At 45.7% G+C, this 20,232-nt stretch overlaps 1 pseudogene; it reads right to left on the minus strand.

Annotated features, from left to right (window-relative positions):
- Positions 1–18,790: 18,790 nt before the first annotated feature.
- The window catches only part of LOC141084409 (myosin-9 pseudogene), a 46,757-nt pseudogene continuing 45,315 nt past the window's right edge, over positions 18,791–20,232 (minus strand).

Raw genomic sequence — 20,232 nt, forward strand, 5'->3', positions numbered from 1 at the left:
CCAACATCATCATTTCTCTCAGCAGATGAAAATTTCCTGGAAAAAAGTGCACATGGTCTTAAGTTCGTCAGGGTTTTAGGACCTTGAGATAAAACAACCCTCACATCAACCTCTGAGGCATCCACCTCTACGTTTCTGAAGAACAAGTTGAGCCAAAACTGGAATAGACATGAAGCACTCTTTTAGTCTATTAAAGGCCTCAATGGCATCTGAACACCAAACCTTTAGATCCGCTCCCTTACGTGTGAGATCGGTAAGAGGTTTAACAATCTGTGAAAAACCCCTAATAAATTTTCTATAATAATTGACGAATCATAAAAAACGCTGAAGTGCTTTAAGGATCCCAGGATCCATCTTAAACCCTTCAGCAGATATGATGAACCCCAGAAATGATATTTCCTGAACAGAGAAAGTACATTTTTCGAATTTGGCAAAGAATTTTCCCTGAGTCTTTGTAAAACATAACGAACATACTCAAAGTGCGAATCCAGACCAGATGAAAAGACTAGAATGTCATCAAGGTATACCACAATAAACCTTCCAATGATATCAGAAAAAAAGTAATTCATAAAGTTCTGTAAGACAGCAGGTGCATTGGTTAAACCATCACCAGGTTCTTGAATAAACCCTCAGATCTTAATAACGCTGTCTTCCATCATCACCCTCCCTGATCCATATGAGATTATATGCCCCCTAAGGTCAAGCTTAGGAAACCATTTGGCCCCAGTAAGCTGATTATATATGTTGGGGTTGAGTGAAAGTGGCTAAGTATTTCTGACAGTAATTTTGTTTAGTTCACAGAAATCAAGGCAAGGGCGGAGCCCCCCATCCTTCTCTTTGACAAAGAAGAATCCAGCCACTACAGGCGAGGAGGAAAGAGGGATATGACCCTTCTTTAAACTTTCATTGACATATTCTTTCACAGGTGTTCGTTCCTGTCCTGACAAGTTGTGCAGGCGAGCTTTAGGCAATTTGGCATTAGGAATAAGATCAATAATACAATCATAAGAATGATGGGGAGGTAGTATCTCTGTCTCTTTTTCTGAGAACACATCTTCAAAGTCCTTCAGTTATGCCAGCAGACCCTCCAGACTAGCTAAGCAAATTTTCACAAAATGAAAACACTTTTTATGACAGTTGGGGTCCCACTTAACAATATCCTTTTGCCACCAATCAATTACAGGATTATGAACATGCAGCCAAGGAACCAACCCAGCAGGTCAATTAGCCAATACATAACAGGAGATGGACTCAGAGTGGAGTGTTCCCACTTTTAGTGTGAATTCCACCGTTATCAGCTGGACAAAGTTCTGGAGTAATGGTATTTTGTCAATGGCAACAATCTGAATAGGTCTTTACAATCTAACTGTCCCTAATCCTAATTTAAGAACCAGTCCAGAATCAATAAAGTTCGCTGCAGACCCACAATCAATGAAAGCAAGTGCAGATAACTATAGGTTTTGAAAACATAGTTCCACATTCAACAGTATTTTATCTGAGGAGTAAAAGGGTACATGGAAGTCTGGGTGACCTCCTCGAATATTACCCAGACTTAGGCGTTTCCCGACGGCTTGCTTGCTTAAGGGCGAATCGAGCAATCCATGAGGTAATGTCTAGCGCAACCACAGTAGAAGCAGAGTCTCCTCTCCACTGCCCGAGAGCTGACAGTTCCAACCTCCATATGTACCGTCTCAGGTAAGGAAACCGACTCGGGAAGAATGATCGAAACCCCTTGTCGCTCATCACTTCTCACCCAGATTCTATGATCCATACAAATGGCCTGAGTCATGGCCTCCCCCAAAGAACAGGGTGGAGAATGCAAAGAAAGAGCTTCCTTAAGGATTCGTTTACACTTGCAGTGTTTTTGCGGCTTGTTTTTGCGAAAGACTGCAAAAATCATGGCAAAACGGCCCGTAAAAAGGGCCATAAAAAACCCAGCAAGTGTAAAAGAACCCTAAAAGCATCTGTAATGCCACGGTGAAACTGACACTTCAGAGCAGGATCGTTTTATAGAACCTCAACTCTGAGCTATAATCTTCAGCGTTGCGGCCCCTCTGTGTCAGGTTCATGTTCTTGGCCTCTGCAACCTGAACCCTATCAGATTTGTCATGAATCATCCCAAAAGCATTAAAAAAGGCATCAACAGAAAAGCGTTCTGTGGCTAGTGGGGACAAAGAGAATGCCCAGGTCTGAGGACCCCCACGCAATAGGGACATAATTATACCCACCTGCTGAGAGTCATCCCCAGAAGACCGGGGTCGTAGAGTAAAAAATAATTTACAGCTCTCCTTAAATACCCTAAATTGATCCTTCCCCACTGAAAATCTGTCAGGAAGTGCAACAACAGGTTCATGGGAGGTCAACTGTACGTCAGTGAGTCCAGGAGACATAGCTACTATCAGTAGCTGAGCACTTTGGGAACAACCCAGAGTACTAACCTGACCCTGCAGCTGGAACTGTGATGATTCTAGCATCTGTTGATCCCTGGCCAGATCCTGAACCACCTGGGTCAGATTTGTCACCTGATCACAGAGTGCACGAACTGGGTCCATTGTTCAGGGGAAAAAAAAGTATATGGCCAGACGTAATGTGACGCAAGACACCACTCACGGACAGGCCGTGAGGCAGAAGAGTCAGACATTCTGGGGTCAATCTACGTATACAATTTCGAGAATAGAGAGTACATAGATAACCAAGTGAAAAGGTGAAGGCGTAAGTCAGGTCTCAGATCAGGGTCAGTAACAAGAGATAGCGGATCAAAAGCCAAAGGACAAGATAAAGGAATAGTTAGAACACGGTCCAAAGGGTCAGGCAGCGAACTCAGAGCAACAGAATCAGGCTAAGAGTCACCAAGAAGCACAAACTACATCTGGCAGGGATCAGGGGCAGACAACTCAGACAACTATGCAATCACCAGAACACTGAACAACTACAGAAAGTCCCACACGACCCAGTCACAGATTGGACAGCAGAGCTGTCAATCAAGGCTCCAACAGCCCAGCAAGCCCATCACAGTATTGGACAGCCAAGCTGTCAATCAAGACACAGACAGCTCGGTAAGATAGTTTCCATAGAACATCATAGCAATCATTCACTGAGCAGATGAATCGTGACCAATATCTTACAAAGTTTCTTATCTTCACTTGTGCTGATGATATATGAAAATCAATAAAACTATCATTACTCTGCATAATATGTGTGTGGGGATAACTAGGCTCTTTATGGATAGCAGATGTCAGGGATAGATGGATTGAGCATTTGGTTGTAAATATATCAGGTCCCCTGTTGTATCAGAGGGTAAGACACCAGTAAGGGATTATTCCTTTACCCTCATTGCAATGAACATGCACACTCAGCTTACTAGATCAGAGCTACCATTGATTAGAGTCCCTCCCCACTGACAGGGAGAATGCTATCGCCTAGTTGTTAATTTATTCTCACTTTTTTTTAACGTGGGGCATAAAATGCGGAACGGCAATACAGTGAAATAGAAAAGATGCTTCAGAATTCTTATTACATGGGAATTATAATTACGTACTAAAGCAGACATGTCAGGAGAGACGACTGTTCACCATGTGTCATGCAACATGAATATCCTAATGTCATAATGTGATCTCGCATCTAATGTTTGTCTGAGTTGTGGTGCACGTGACTTTGCTTAAACAGACTTAAATGAAAATTGCGTGATTGTAAGTCATAGACACAAGTATTTTGGGCAATCTGTTGGCAAAACACATGTTGCAGAGTAGCCCAAGCCCTAAAATTGAAACTTTACTTTTTGCAAACTTTGCATAAATCAATAGTATAGACAAATATAAGAAAGTTTATAATATATCTTAGCAGATAATTCTGCTTCCTTCCTAACTTATCAAACTCTTCTTCTCCCCTCTCACCTCCTGAACTTGTCTGTTGTGAGTTAATTTTCCCCTTCACCATTGAGGTCTGATGAACTCCCTCTTCTGGTGAAGGAAGGTAGTGAGGCTGATTACCAAGCACCTGGGCAGGATGATGATGACTGGGTGACGGGAATTACTGACTGGATATAAGGCAGCCGACGCTCTTCTGCCTTGCTGGTGATCTCTCTGAGGGATTCTAGGAGTCCAGTCTGATTCCTGCTCCTCAAAAGCTAAGTTTTCTGCTCTACTTTTTGCATTTGTGTTTTGGGTTTGTTTTGCATTGTTTTCCTTGATTTCTGCCATTCCCTGCTGGGGTGAGCTGAATTCCTTTTTGCTCTGTCTTCAGAAAATACCTGAGTACTGATATAGTCTTTTTGAAGCCTAGCGTCTTCAGGGCTTTTTTTCCCTATCAGCTGTTGGCTCTTGTTTTGATAGGGTTTTGGCGGATTACAGACAGCAGCTTTTCTATCCTGTCCTATCTAGTTAGCTTGGGCCCCATCATTTGCTCAGCCTATCTTTCTATCTGTGTGAGTGTTTTTTCATCTTGCTTCACCGTCATTATATGTTGGGGGCTGCCTATTGCTTTGGGGTCTGCTCTAGGGCAGTTTAGATTTCCCTTTCTGTCTTTAGGCTATATAGTTCTCCGGCTGTGATCGAGGGGTCTAGGGCACCATAGGAACCCCCCACGGCTACTGTTAGTTGTTGTTGATAGGTTCAGGGGACTGCAATCCGATAGCTGCCAACTTCTCTGGTTTTCTGGACTTAGCTAGTATTTCTGTTTTTGCCTCCTACGGTGACTCATTCATAACACTTGTCATTCACATCCCATTATACCGTATGGGGAGGGAGGAGTGAGGAAACAGGCAGAGGGAGACATGGAAAGATCATAGTGAGCTCTCTAACAAGTCTTTTATCTCACCTTAGAGCTGATGCATGTCCAGACAACTTAGCACTGCTATATAGTGTTCTCCATGTTGCTGTTGCTTGTTTCTGGGCCCTAAAAGAATGAAAAGCAAGAATCCTTCCCAGTATGCTGTGCTGTGTATGGGAGACATCACCTCACCTAGCCTCCTCCCGCCAGCCTCAAAGGGTTTGCAAATAAAGAGATGGATCATACAGAGAGGAAAAGTGAAAATGCAGGATACAAGTCATATAATGACTAGATATAGTGTTATTACTCATGTACACACACAGGACATCTGATTCTGAAAACTTAATTGAAAGTGACGTTACCATTTCAGGATTAATAGGGATACGCATTCTTAGCTTCCATTATGTGTTATAGCAACACACAGGGTTTTATGATAGTATTATGTACAGTGGGGGAAATAAGTATTTGATACAGTGCCGATTTTGCAAGTTTTCCCACCTACAAAGAATGGAAAGGTCTGCATTTTTTATCGTAGATACACTACAATTGTATGATTATGTAGGGCTATGATTATTAATGACCTCTCCATTCTTTGTAGGTGAGAAAACTTGCAAAATCGCCAGTGTAACAAAATACTTATTTTCCCCACTGTACATTGCCTGTTGGAAAGTTGCAGGTCACTATACCAAAAATTGACTGCAGTGACTGACGAAACCTGTACTAGCAGCTTATTGAGAAAGTACAGCTTATCCCAGCTGGCAGTGTCATAAGCTTCTTCTTCATCTACTAGCTGGGTTAAGAAGTCAGCCAATTAAAATAAGGAAATTAATTGACCTGACCATCTTGTAATGGGAGTAAGTTGATGAAAAGTAATGTTTTGGTCTCTGGGACAGACAAGCAACACAGAGTACAGCTATAGCTATATTAATTGTGCAGCTCTGGAATCTGCATTATGGCATTACACTCAACACCACTTATTAAAAGCAAACATTCCATATCCAGAGTTTACAGCAACGTATTTGTCCCTGCAAATGCTTCTTACTAAAAATCATTACAGATGATCTAAAACAAATTCATGGGAATTTCCAAGATACCCAGGAAGGGACAGGACAAGCTTTCATGGTGCCCAAGCTGGGGGTAGGTGCTTCATATTGTTCCCCAGAATTCTAAGTCCTATGGTTACTGTTGGATGAGCAATCATTCAGCACACCATTATCAGAGATGATTCACCCAATACTGCATGTACGTATAGCTCGTAAAGTTGGATGGATGAGTTGACAGATGAAAGATAAATACAGTAACGCTTGGAAGTTAGTGAACTGTTCACAATTTTCTGTATTTTACATAAATTTGCCCTAAAAGATCAGATTTTCAAAAAAGACTTAAAAGTAAATAAACAGAACCAAATAAAACAAACAAGTAAAAAAAATATTAGATGTTATAATTTTTGTTTTGTGGAAAATTATGCAATGTCAAATTTCTGGGACCTGCAAAAATATGTGAACCTTTAGGATTAGAAGATAATTTGATGGTAAAATTAGTGTCTAGTGTTATCAATCGGACGACAATCAGGTGTGAGTGAGTGACCTGCATTTATTTGACTCACTTATATAAAATTATTAATTCCACAGCGCTTAACAGATATTATCGGCACTGTCCCTATTGGTGCTCATAATCTAGATTCTGTAACGCTAGTCACTGCTTAGGGACAAGCCGTGATTCAGTGTAGTTAAACATTACGGGGTCAGATACTAAGAAAGCACGTAATAAACAAAAAGGAAAAGAAAAAGGCAAAGTGAGGTCATGGTCCAAGGTCAGAATACTAAGAAAATAAAGGGACGGTCAGATCGAGGTCCAAAGTCAGGGAGCAGTAGATCAGTAAACAGAGCACAGAATTACCAGGGCAAACAGCACCACCAAGCGAATGCTACGATTGACAGATCTGGGGCTGAGAGCTCAACTAAGTAGCAAGGTTATTATTTAGAAACAGGGAGCACCTGCAAGAGGCTCAGCTCCTCCCAGACTCAGATTGGACGGCTGAGTTGTCAAAGTACACAGTTCGGCACACCCCTGCCCTGAATTGGACGACTAAGCTATCTATCAACACACTGACAGCTCAGCATGCCCTGGACCCAATTGGATAACGGAGCTGTCATTCACTGCGGCCGTGACACACTGAGGTGAGAAATCATGACATATTCCCTATCAGTATGTCTTTGGCGTGTAGGTGGAAATGGGAGAACCTGGAAGAAACAAAACATGGGGAGAACATACAAACTCCTTGCAGATGTTGTCCTTGGTGGGTATACTGTCCTCATATACGTTAGCAGGGTGTGCAATGAGGCATGTAGATAAACCCCCTGTCTTCTTTAAGAAAAGACGCTGTAAAATTGTAACCTTCTTTTATTGATTGCAGATGTGACAGGAAAGGGTGAAACTATAGGATGCAATAACAGGAGCATTTCAGAATATATAACTGCACAGAGCATAAAATACAGATAGTCTGCAATACACAGTAACATGAGGTAATACATAGGTTCCATGAGGTAATACATGGGTAACATGAGGTAATACATAGGTACCATGAGGTAATACATAGGTACCATGAGGTAATATATAGCTGATGATTACCTATTTAATACAACAAACGCTATAAACACAGGATTATAACACCTAGATAGTGCTTACCAACTATGCTTAGAGCAGGCTGTTTAAGAAGCATGAAGAACACGAATGGTGTAGTTTCTCCTAAGACACGTGGAGGAATAAAGGCTGCTGTTCCCCTCATAGTGTTATAAACAAGACTATGATGTAACAGGAACAATCCCACAATACATTGCAAATTAAACAAGAATCTATGCATTAAACGGCCAGCAGGTGGTGCTGTTACCTTACAGTATGAAATATATGAAGGATTAATAAACACAAAAGTGACTTTCTAGACAGCAATTATATGGCTGGACAGAACAGTGGGGTTTGAACCCAGGACCCCAGAGTCACAAGGCTGCAGTGCTAACCACCAGGGCCGGTTTTAGGCAAAGTGGGGCCCTAGGCAAAAGTTTAAAATGGGGCCCCAGATGCTAACATATTGTACATCACATAAAAGCATTTCTGTTGTATTTACTTGCGCTGAGTTCAGGCCACTAAACGAGTGTTGTTATGGTTGTGCTAGGATGGGTAGATAAAGCTAGAACAACCCGGAGTGGACCCTCTGGGTCACGGCTCCAGAGCCCCCGCGGGCGAGCTGACCAGGTAGAGCCACCCCCTATACAGGGAGTGTTAGGGGCAGGCCCACAAGGGATGAAACCGTGACAGCCGGAGCCAAAGGGGCGACTGGGTAAGCACCAGGGAGACTAGGGTAGTGAATCAGAGAAGCAACAGAGAAAAAGTAACAGCGAACACGGAGCCTGAGAGGGACAAGGACGTGGAGCACTCGGGACTGGCGGAGACTGGAGGCTGCAAGAGAAGGAGAGACGGTAACAACGAAGATAAGAACCTAAGGTTGAACAGACAAAGGGACCAATAGGCAGGAGGCATTCAGACAGGTTACCAGAGATGGTAGCACTGGGGGAGACACCAGAGGGGAGACAGAGACAGGGACACAGAAATAACGAGGAGGAGGACACAGAAGCTATCAGCGACGGCACAGGCAGAGCAAACAAGGTAGGGATACCGGGCCTGGGAGATGGGTGAACGCTGGCCGAACGGACAGTGACACCGCAAAGATACACAGGCGTCTTACCTGGGAAGACGCCGGGAAGAAATAGACGGTGGGCGCCGCCATGTTGGGGGCGGAGCCACCGCGTCACAGGTTCCAGACAGGGCGTCGGGCGCAGGCGCACAGGAGCGACGACGAGGAGGCCGGATGTCAGGAGCGGGGACGCGTCGTGGAGCGGGGGCACGCCGGGAGGTGTGCAGGTAAGTCATGGCGCCGGTTGGGGGCGTGACAGTAACCCCCCTCTACTCCCCCCCTTCCTAAGACTGTCGAGAAATTGTTTCATGATAAGAGGAGCATCAATGTTTTCTCGAGGCTCCCAGGACCTCTCCTCAGGACCGAAACCTCTCCAATCGACCAAAAGCAAAGTTCTTCCCCTAACAGTCTTCATGGCGAGTATATCTTTAACCTCAAAAGTATTATCAGAACTGCTAGGTTGGGGATTTTGAGAAGAAGCCGAGTGGAAGCGATTCAATACCGCAGGTTTGAGGAGTGATACATGGAAAACATTGGGAATTTTTAGCGAAGCGGGCAATTTTAATTTGTAGGCCACATCATTGACATGCTTCAAGATTTCAAAGGGGCCAATGTAACGTGGACCCAACTTATAGGAGGGGACTTTAGCCTGATATACCGTGAGGCTAGCCAGACCTTTTCCCCGGGGGTGTATGGAGGAGCATCCAAACTTTTTTGTCGGCATAACACTTCATTCTGCAACTGGCTCTCTCTAGAGCCTCTTTGGTGTCCCTCCAAATCTGAGAGAAGTCTACAGACAAGGAGTCCGCCACCAGTACACCCGAGGTGGAGGAAACGGGAAGGGGAATGCCGGGATGTTGTCCGAAAACCACGAAAAATGGAGACTTGGAAGAAGCTTCACTGGGATGATTATTGTACGTGAATTGAGCCCACGGAAGAAGAGAAACCCAGTCATCCTGGTGAGCGTTGGAAAAATGCCAGAGGTAGGAAGTTAGGACTTGGTTGACCCGTTCCACTTGCCCGTTCGACTGGGGATGATAAGCTGAGGAGAAATCCAGAGTTATCTTCATCAGACGTCTTGGTGAAGCGATGTCCACCAATAGTGGTGGGAGACGAGAGAGAGAGTCTTCTTGACTCCAGCATGTCCAGAAAATTTAGACGAATGCCCCCAACGCAAGACCTTTGGCCTGTCCCCATTTGGAACAAAGGTTTTCCCCGGTGGTGGCGAAAGCACGCTTAGTGGAGCCACGGTAAGGATTTTGGTCGGATTGATGATATGCGTAGGACCATCCTCATTGTCCACAGATGAAAATGAACGAGACAGGGTGTCAGTCTTGACGTTCTTATTCCCTGGCCGAAAATGGAGTTCAAAATCAAAGCGCCCGAAAAACAAAGACCACCTGGCCTGACATGGGTTGAGTCTTTGGGCGGACTGAACATAGGCCAAATTCTTATGATCCGTGAATATGATGATCGGATGGACAGCTCCCTCGAGAAGATGGCGCCACTCCTCAAGGGAAAGCTTAATGGCCAGTAGTTCTCTGTCTCCGAGTAATTTCGTTCTGGAGCGGAAAAAGCTTTTGAGAAGAACCCACAAGTGACCACGCGACCAGAGGAGGACTTCTGCAGAAGGACTGCTCCTGCTCCCACGGACGATGCATCAACCTCAAGGATGATTGGCCTATTGGCATCTGGGCGGTGGAGCACTGGCGACTTAGCGAATTCTTGCTTTAGAGCCTCAAAGGCGACCTCAGCATCCGTGGGCCAAGTGTTGGGGTTGGCCCCTTTGCGAACGAGAGCCGAGATAGGCTTGGTCAGCGAAGAAAATGCAGGGGATAAGCTGCCTGTAATAATTGGCGAAGCCCAAAAAATGCTGGATTACTTTCACACCCAGAGGATGCGGCCACTTGAGAATGGCAGAGACCTTTTCAGGATCCATCTCCAAGCCAGAACTCGAGACGATGTAACCAAGGAACGGCAGTGAAGCTTGCTCAAATAGGCATTTCTCCAATTTGGTAAATAGGCGGTTCTCCCTGAGGCGATGGAGAACTTGACGGACGTCTCGACGGTGGGTAGACAAGTCGGGGGAGAAGATCAAGATGTCGTCCAAGAAGACCACAACACAGACATAGAGATCTCGAAAGATGTCATTGACGTGTTCTTGGAATACTGCAGGAGCGTTGCAGAGACAGAATGGCATGACTAAATACTCATAATGACCATCCCGTGTGTTGAACGCGGTCTTCCACTCATCCCCAGCCCGAATGCGAACAAGGTTGTAGGCTCCTCGCAGGTCAAGCTTGGTGAAGACTCGTGCTCCCCTCAGGCGGTCAAAGAGCTCAGAGATGAGTGGAAGCGGGTATTTGTTCTTCACCGTGATGCAGTTTAGACCCCGATAATCAATACACGAACAAAGAGACCCATCCTTCTTCTTCACAAAAAAGAAGCCCGCTCCTGCAGGCGAGGACGATTTCCGAATGAACCCTCTGGCCAAGTTTTCTTGAATGTACTTTGACATGGCTTGCATCTCAGCTAAAGCGAGAGGGTAAATCTTCCCGCGGAGAGGAGTGGTACCAGGAATGAGCTCGATGGCGCAGTCATAGGGTCGGTGAGGCGGAAGGACCTCAGCTTCTCTCTTGTCGAAGACATCCGAGTAGGCACTATATGCAGGCGGCAATCCGCAGGGACCAGGGAGAGGACGGGGGACACCTACGGGACGCACCGGCTGCAGACACCGAGACTGACAGGACTCCCCTCAGCGCAGAACATTGCCGTTACGCCAATCCAAGGTAGGCTCATGAAGTCGCAACCAGGGAAGGCCAAGGAGAACAGGATGAGAGATACCAGCTAAAACATAGAACGCAATTTTCTCCTTGTGCAGGGCCCCAATCTGCAGCTTGATCTCATGCGTAACTAGCGTAATGGCTTCTTGCAAAAGATTACCGTCTACAGGTGCAAGGACCTGTGGGTTCTCAAGGGTCTTCACGGGGACAGAAAATTTGGAGACTACATCAAGTCTAATAAAATTCCCGGCGGCGCCCGAGTCCACGTAGGCCGCCAAAGAAACCCGCTTATCACCAACATGCAAGAGGACAGACAAAGAAAGGGGTTGAGAGGAATCATGCACACCTAGGAAGGCCTCTCTTACCTGACCTAGGCGGAGAAGTTTTCCGGACAGGTTCGGAGCAAATGAGACCTACTGCCGCAATAGAAACAGAGGCCATGGGAACTTCTCTCCTTGCGACGCTGTTTGGAGAGCTTCAGGCGATCCACTTGCATTGGCTTGGGCGCGGAAGCAAAAGTGAGAGCCCTGGGTCGAGGACTGGGTGGTCTGCGAGCAGATGGCACCGGGCGTGCCAGTCTTCTCTCACGAGCCCGTTCCTGGAACCGAAGATCGATTCGAGTGGAGAGGGAAATTAGATCCTCAAGGCCAGTGGGAGTGTCGCGACCCGCCAGCTCGTCCTTTATACGACCCGAAAGACCCCGCCAAAAGGCTCCCACCAACGCCTCATTGTTCCAACCCAAATCGGACGACAGAGTCTGAAAATGAATGGCGTATTGGCCCACGGTTAGAGAACCCTGGCACAGACTGAACAGAGACTCTGTAGTGGAGGCGAGGCGGCCTGGCTCGTCGAATACTCGACGAAAAGTATCCAAAAAATCCGACAGGTGGGTAACCAGGGGGTCGTCACGCTCCCAGAGGGGGTTCACCCATGCCAAAGCGTCCCCTTCAAGATGGGAGATTATGAAGGCCACCTTGGACCGGTCCGTGGGGTATTGCTGGGGCAATAATTCGAAGTGGAGGCGACATTGGTTCAGAAAGCCCTGGCATAATTTTGCGCCACCGTTATACCGGGGTGGTTTAGCCAACCGCGGTTGAGGGTGAGGACTAGCGACTGGAGGGGGAGCAGCAGCAGCTGCCTGGAGCGAGAGTAAGCGAGCATCAACCGAAGCCATGTAGCTCAGAATATGAGTCTGAGCGTCAAGCTGCTGCGCCAGCTCCTGTTGTAAGTTGGCCAGCTGAGCCGCATTACTAGGATCGGAGGATTGGAGGGCGGAGAGGCGCGCGTCCATAGATTTCATGAAGGACATTATGCGCAACTGATTCTCTCGTAAGAAAACTAACTCCTTCTGAGTAGCCGTAACTCCAGCAGGGTCCATGGCCTGTGTATCTGTTACGGTTGTGCTAGGATGGGTAGATAAAGCTAGAACAACCCGGAGTGGACCCTCTGGGTCACGGCTCCAGAGCCCCCGCGGGCGAGCTGACCAGGTGGAGCCACCCCCTATACAAGGAGTGTTAGGGGCAGGCCCACAAGGGATGAAACCGTGACAGCCGGAGCCAAAGGGGCGACTGGGTAAGCACCAGGGAGACTAGGGTAGTGAATCAGAGAAGCAACAGAGAGGAAGTAACAGCGAACATGGAGCCTGAGAGCGACAAGGACGTGGAGCACTCGGGACTGGCGGAGACTGGAGGCTGCAAGAGAAGGAGAGACAGTAACAACGAAGATAAGAACCTAAGGTTGAACAGACAAAAGGACCAATAGGCAGGATGCATTCAGACAGGTTACCAGAGACGGTAGCACTGAGGGAGACACCAGAGGGGAGACAGACAGGGACACAGCAATAGCGAGGAGGAGGACACAGAAGCTATCAGCGATTGCACAGGCACAGCAAACAAGGTAGGGATACCGGGCCTGGGAGATGGGTGAACGCTGGCCGAACGGACAGCGACACCGCAAAGATACACAGGCGTCTTACATGGGAAGATGCCGGGAAGAAATAGACGGTGGGCGCCGCCATGTTGGGGGCGGAGCCACCGCGTCACAGGTTCCAGACAGAGCGTCGGGCGCAGGCGCGCAGGAGCGACGACGAGGAGGCCGGATGTCAGGAGCGGGGACGCGTCGTGAAGCGGGGGCACGCCGGGAGGTGCGCAGGTAAGTCATGGCGCCGGTGGGGGGCATGACAAGTGTGATCGACAATATTGAAGTCGTTCGACGCTTGTTTCCCAGCCTCTTTACAACAACTGAGAAAGGATGATGGACACAGAACAATCACTATTAGATCAGTCTGTCCCCATACAGTAACATGTTATCAGCAGCACATCTACAGTTTACACCGGCGATGTGCTGCTGAGAACAATGATTTCTGTTCCGGCATAAACAATCCAATCACTCGATGAATATGCAGCATTTTGCTTGTTTAGTATGATACACCCCATTGTCCTCCATATTGTCATGATCCAGGCCGGGTTTTGTATCCTGTGTCTCTTTCCCCGACTGATCATGTCAAGGGTTAACTTTTCTCTGCCTCGTTCTGGCGTCAGTTCGGCTATTTCTCTCCACTGCATCCTGCAGGCGGTGTCAATTATAGTTTCTGCCTATGGCATGTGTAGCTGACTCTGCCTACCTTAATTCGTCCTGCTGCTTTTGTTGAATGTACCCATGTCTGCTTATTCCCCTCTTCCTGTCCTGACTCTGTGTTCCCCTTCTCGCGTTTTGACTCTCTGGTATTTGACTTTGCTTGGATCGTGATCTGCTGTTTGTCTCTTGTTTTTGGAATATCTGCTCCTGACCAATATTGACCCATTTGGCTTGTTTCTGACTCTGTGCTCGTTTATTCCTTTGGTACTGCGCTACAGACTAATATTTACCCGGCTTGTTTTACTATTCCGCTGCCACCTGGTGGTAGCCTCGCTGCTGCACTGCAGATCTGCTCCTGCTGTGTACAGTCCTCCCTCCACTCTATTGTTATCTAGTGGAGCTGCTTCTACCTGCATAGCAGCAGCGTGACACATATATTATAATGTGCACCACAATCCTCCATATTGTAAAATGCATACCCCAAAGTCCTCCACATAATATAATGTGCCCCATAGTCCTCCATATAGTATAATACACTCCCCATAGTCCACCATATAGTATAAAACACCCCTCATAGTCCTTCATATATTAAAATACACTGCTCAGTCCTCCATATAGTATAATACACTCTTCATAGTGCTCCATTTAATATAATACACCGCCATAGTCATCCATGTAGTACAATTCACTTCCTATAGTATAATGCACCCCATAGTTCTTCATATAGTATAATGTATTCCCCATAGTCCTCGATAAAGTATAATGCAGCCTACATATAGTATAATGCAGCCACCCCACAGAGTATAATGCAGCCACACCACAGAATATAATGTAGCCCCCTCAGAATATAATGCAGCCCCTCCATACAATATAATCTAACCCCCATAGAATATAATGCAGCCCCCCTCATATAGTATAATGCAGCCCCTCCATAGAATATATGGTAGCCCCCTCATAGAGTATAATGCAGCACCCCACAGAATATAATTCAGCCCCTCCATAGAATATAATGCAACCCCCTTAAATAGTATAATGTAGCCCCTCCAAAGAATACAATGTAGCCATCCTCATATAGTATAATGCAGCTCCCCATAGTATATAGTGTAGCCCCCTCAGAGTATAATGAATACCCCATACAATATAATCTAGCCCCCCATTGAATATAATGCAGCCCCCTCATAGAGTATAATGAAGCCCCCCATACAATATAATGTAGCCCTCCATAGAATATAATGCAGCCCCGATTGGATACAAGGTAGCCCCCTCACAGAGTATGATGCAATCATCCCTCATATAAATAAATATAATACAGCCCCACAGAATATAATGTAGCCCCCCACAGAAAATAATACAGCCCACCTCCCCATAGAATATAATGTAGCCCCATCAAAGAGTATGATGCAGTCCTCCCTCATTGAATATAATACAGCCACCCATAGAATATAATGCAGCCCCCCATAGAATACAATGTAGCCCCCACGTACAGTTAGGTCCATATATATTTGGACAGAGACAACATTTTTCTAATTTTGGTTCTAGACATTACCACAATGAATTTTAAACAAAACAATTCAGATACAGTTGAGTTCAGACTTTCAGCTTTCATTTGAGGGTATCCACATTAAAATTGGATGAAGGGTTTAGGAGTTTCAGCTCCTTAACATGTGCCACCCTGTTTTTAAAGGGACCAAAAGTAATTGGACAGATTAAATAATTGTAAATAAAATGTTTATTTCTAGTACTTGGTTTAAAACCCTTTGTTGGCAATGACTGCCTGAAGTCTTGAACTCATGGACATCACCAGACGCTGTGTTTCCTCCTTTTTGATGCTCTGCCAGGCCTTCACTGCGGTGGTTTTCAGTTGCTGTTTGTTTGTGGGCCTTTCTGTCTGAAGTTTAGTCTTTAACAAGTGAAATGCATGCTCAATTGGGTTGAGATCAGGTGACTGACTTGGCCATTCAAGAATATTCCACTTCTTCCCAAGTTTTCAGACATACTTGACAAGATAGGCCAACATAGCGATTTAGATCGCAGATATGCGATTAACAACAATCACGTCCACAAATATACAAAAAAATGGAAGACCTGGAACAACAAATTTCTTACCAAATAGACTTACCAAGAGGCATTATATTTTGAAGCTTAAAACTTGGGCTCTGTAGTATCGGGATGCTGTATCTCCTTCCAAGAATGTTACCCCATAATAAGGATTGTCGATTTTTTTTCTTCCTTTATGTTGTTAGTCGTTATGTGTTATTTTATATCTATTTGTGGGTTCTCTTGTTGTTACATTTTTTTTCCATACCTGTACTAGATTGTTTACTCCCCACTCCCTTTCCTCCCTTCCTACCTTCCTTTCCCTACCCTGTTTATTTAAAAAAAAAATGCAAACAATAAAATTATATGAAGAAAAAAAAAAAAAGAATATTCCACTTCTTTGCTTTAATAAACTCCTGGGCTGCTTTGGCTTTATGCTTTGGGTCATTGTCCATCTGTAGTATGAAACGACAACCAATCAGCTTGGCTGCATTTGGCTGGATCTGAGCACACAGTATGGCTCTGAATACCTCAGAATTCATTCGGCTGCTTCTGTCCTGTGTCACATCATCAATAAACACTAGTGACCCAGTGCCACTGGCAGCCATGCATGCCCAAGCCATCACACTGCATCCGCTGTGTTTTACAGATGATGTGGTATGCTTTGGATCATGAGCTGTACCACGCCTTCACCATACTTTTCTCTTTCCATCATTCTGGTAGAGGTTGATCTTGGTTTCATCTGTCCAAAGAATGTTCGTCCAGAACTGTGCTGGCTTTTTTAGATTTTTTTTTTTAGCAAAGTCCAGTCTAGCCTTTTGATTTCTTGATGCTTATGAGTGGCTTGCACCATGCAGTGAACCCTCTGTATTTACTTTCATGCAGTCTTCTCTTTATGGTAGATTTGGATATTGATACGCCTACCTCCTGGAGAGTGTTGTTCACTTGGTTGGCTGTTGTGAAGGGGTTTCTCTTCACCATGGAGATTATTCTGCGATCATCCACCACTGTTGTTTTCCGTGGGCGCCCAGGTCTTTTTGCATTGATGAGTTCACCAGTGCTTTCTTTCTTTCTCAGGATGTACCAAACTGTAGATTTTGCCACTCCTAAGGTTGTAGCAATTTCGCGGATGGGTTTTTTCTGTTTTTGCAGCTTAAGGATGACTTGTTTCACCTGCATGGAGATCTCCTTTGACTGCATGCTTCCTTCACAGCAAAACCTTCCAAATGCAAGCACCACACCTCAAATCAACTCCAGGCCTTTTATCTGCTTAATTGAGAATGACATAACGAAGGAATTGCCCACACCTGTCCATGAAATAGCTTTGGAGTCAATTGTCCAATTACTTTTGGTCAATTTAAAAACAGGGTGGCACATGTTAAGGAGCTGAAACTCCTAAACCCTTCATCCAATTTTAATGTGGATACCCTCAAATGAAAGCTGAAAGTCTGATCTTCAACTGCATCTGAATTGTTTTGTTTAAAATTCATTGTGGCAATGTCTAGAACCAAAATTAGAAAAATGTTGTCTCTGTCCAAATATATATGGACCTAACTGTATAGTATAATGTAGCCCCCTCATACAGTATGATGCAATCACCCCTTATAGAGTATAATGTAGCCCCATCAAAGAGTATGATGCAATCCTCCCTCATAGAATATAATACAGCCTCCCCATAGAATATAATACAGCCCACCTTCCAATTGAATATAATGTAGCCCCTGTAGGGTAGCGCTTGTTATTCAGGTAGGGGATACATCAAAGTAGATTTAAAAGAAAATTAGTTGTATATACCGGCTCATAAACAAAAACTAATTTTAAAAATGTATATACTTTATTATTAAAAAAAAATATAAAAGTATATACATTTTTAAAATTAGTTTTAGTTTATCAGGTAGGGGATACTCGCTAAGCAGCCGATAAATGGGGTGCGGCACGGGTTTCTCATATAACACCAACAGTCCATGCAGTTTATTAGGCATCATAAACCATGAACAGCAACAGAAAGTTCATATCCAAACAGCATAACGTCCATAACAGAGCTCCGCTCTGTTAACCCTGTGGTCACACAGGCTTTGTTATGTCCGGTACGCAGGCTCTCTAGCCTCACAGTTAAATCCCCTGTCCGGGTTACCTCATAGCTGCTTCTCAGTCCTGACGTTCATTCCCTCTCCTGGGAACTCTCAGATACATGCAGCCATGATACACAGCGTCCCCACGTGCACTCAGGAAGGCAGACACATCTTCCAGCAGTCGGTCTGACGAGACCTTCCATACGGAACAACCGGGTCCAAGCATTCACTCATGTGACCTACCCTGGTCACCTTACATGGTCCATAGACACACCCACCAGATCACATGGCTATGACCTCATCGCAGGTCCTACAACCACTCACACACATACTATTCACTATGGGCATAGACCCATAGACACATGCCCCTGGGTGGATTTGTAGGTGATTGATTCCACCTGTCTCACCAACCACCTGACGGCTTCTTCCTTACACATTGGAACAGAACATCAGCAGTAGCCCTGCTGATCATCACATAATCAAGCCTTTATCCCAAGGCCACCCACCTTGGGATACATAACGGTCATTTAGGACCCTGCTCCTGATACCACACTGGATGTGCCTGTACACTCGTCCTGGGACACCCACACAGCACCCCCTAGCAGACACAGTGGTCACTACACCACATACCTCCCCCCTTTGTTCAAGCTTGTGGGGTTGAACACACGACATTACCCCGGGATCTCGAGACCGGGCACCCATGTCCCCTTGCCCAACAGGTCGAGACAACTGTCTCCATCTGTTCTGTCTGTCATACAGCCTCATCTCTACGTTAGGCCTTCCCCGCCCCCAGCGGTCAGAATACCGGTCCTGGGCTTTGGCCCTCCAGTCACAGTCTGTCTGCGTCATCAGACACTGTTTAGTCACCACACTTCTACAGTGCGCTCCCTCAACTTTCTGCCTATGCATCTTGTAGCAAATGGTACATCACCACGTCTACGTTTCCTTTTCAGTTCATTAACCTCACGGTTCATTGCATCTGCTGTCTCTGTAGCATCCTCCAGTTCACACTGTAATCTACGGTGCCATGTATTGGCACGTTGAGCCCCTTTCTCTGCTTCTTCCACCTGGCGCTTCAGCTGTGTCAGCCGAACATTATTTTCCTCCGCCTGGTCTTTGTACTGCTCAGAATTACACCTTTCATCATCCACTTGCATTAGTACATCCTTCAGTTTAATCTCTGTATGACGCACTTGTTTGCTTGCAGATTGTCGCTCTTTAGTTTCAGCATCAAGTTGTTCCTCCAGTTGTACAATCTTTGCTTCCAAAGAGGCGACTGAAGCCTTGAATTTAGATGTAACAGAGCCTTCTAAGTCTTGTAAGTTTGTTTTTAACTCCTTATTCTGGAGATCTAATTGCTGACGGTGACGGGCATTCTCATTCTTCTGAGCATTACTACGTTCTGCATTCAGATCAGCATTCATCTGGTCAACCTAAAGTGTGGCCTTTCTCAGCCTGTCATTGGCTAATTCAACATTGCCTTATTCTTCCTCCAATTCTTCTTCATGCTGTGCAATGCGAGATTCTAAACGCCTCGTTTCTTCCAAAGCCAGAGCACCTTTACCACTGTTGTTGGCAATTTCAAAGGCCAGTTCATCTCTTTCCTGCTGTGCTTGCCTTTTAGCATGCTCTGCAGCAGCAAGCTCCTCCTGCATATGAATCATCTCTGCTTCCATACTTTTCAGTTTCTTCTTGTCTTCACTCTGTTCATCACTTGGACCTGGCCGCTGTAAGTGTTTGTCCCACTTCTTCTCCCGCAGAAGACCTCTTACAGTTTCTGTGAGTACTCCTACCTCTTCTCTGAGGGTCTTATTCAGACCTTGCCACGCTGCCAAGTGATCTTTGAGCTCGGAGACTTCCTTCTCTAGCTCTTCTAGTCTGTGTTCCTTTTCTCTCTCAGAGCCACAGTCACCTCCAGAGACTGAGTCACCCAATCATCCGAGTGAACCCTCCAGTTACCCTATGAACGTGTGTCCGCTCCAGTCGTTTCATCTCCCAGCCCACCATCCGTCATGTCACGAGACGTCAGGTCTGTAAGTTGGGCAGATATACCCCTTCTTCCGGTCACAGGAGTAGCAGGGCTGTTGGACGCACCGGACCGGATGTTAGAAACCCCAGCATGCGTTTCGCGTAGTATTTTACTGCTTTCTCAAGGAGATATAATTATAGTACCAGACATTTTTATTTCTTTGGCGGTCAGTCAGGTGACCTGTCAGATCGTCTCAGTAGACCAATAGCATGGCTCCACTGGTGCGTGCGTGCTGCCCCTGCCGAGTCCAGCAGTGGTCACAGACGTCTTGCAGCG

Source organism: Dendrobates tinctorius, unplaced genomic scaffold (genome assembly GCF_039654945.1).
Source record: "Dendrobates tinctorius isolate UK_male_01 unplaced genomic scaffold, ASM3965494v1 ptg000022l, whole genome shotgun sequence".
Lineage (NCBI taxonomy): Eukaryota > Metazoa > Chordata > Amphibia > Anura > Dendrobatidae > Dendrobates > Dendrobates tinctorius.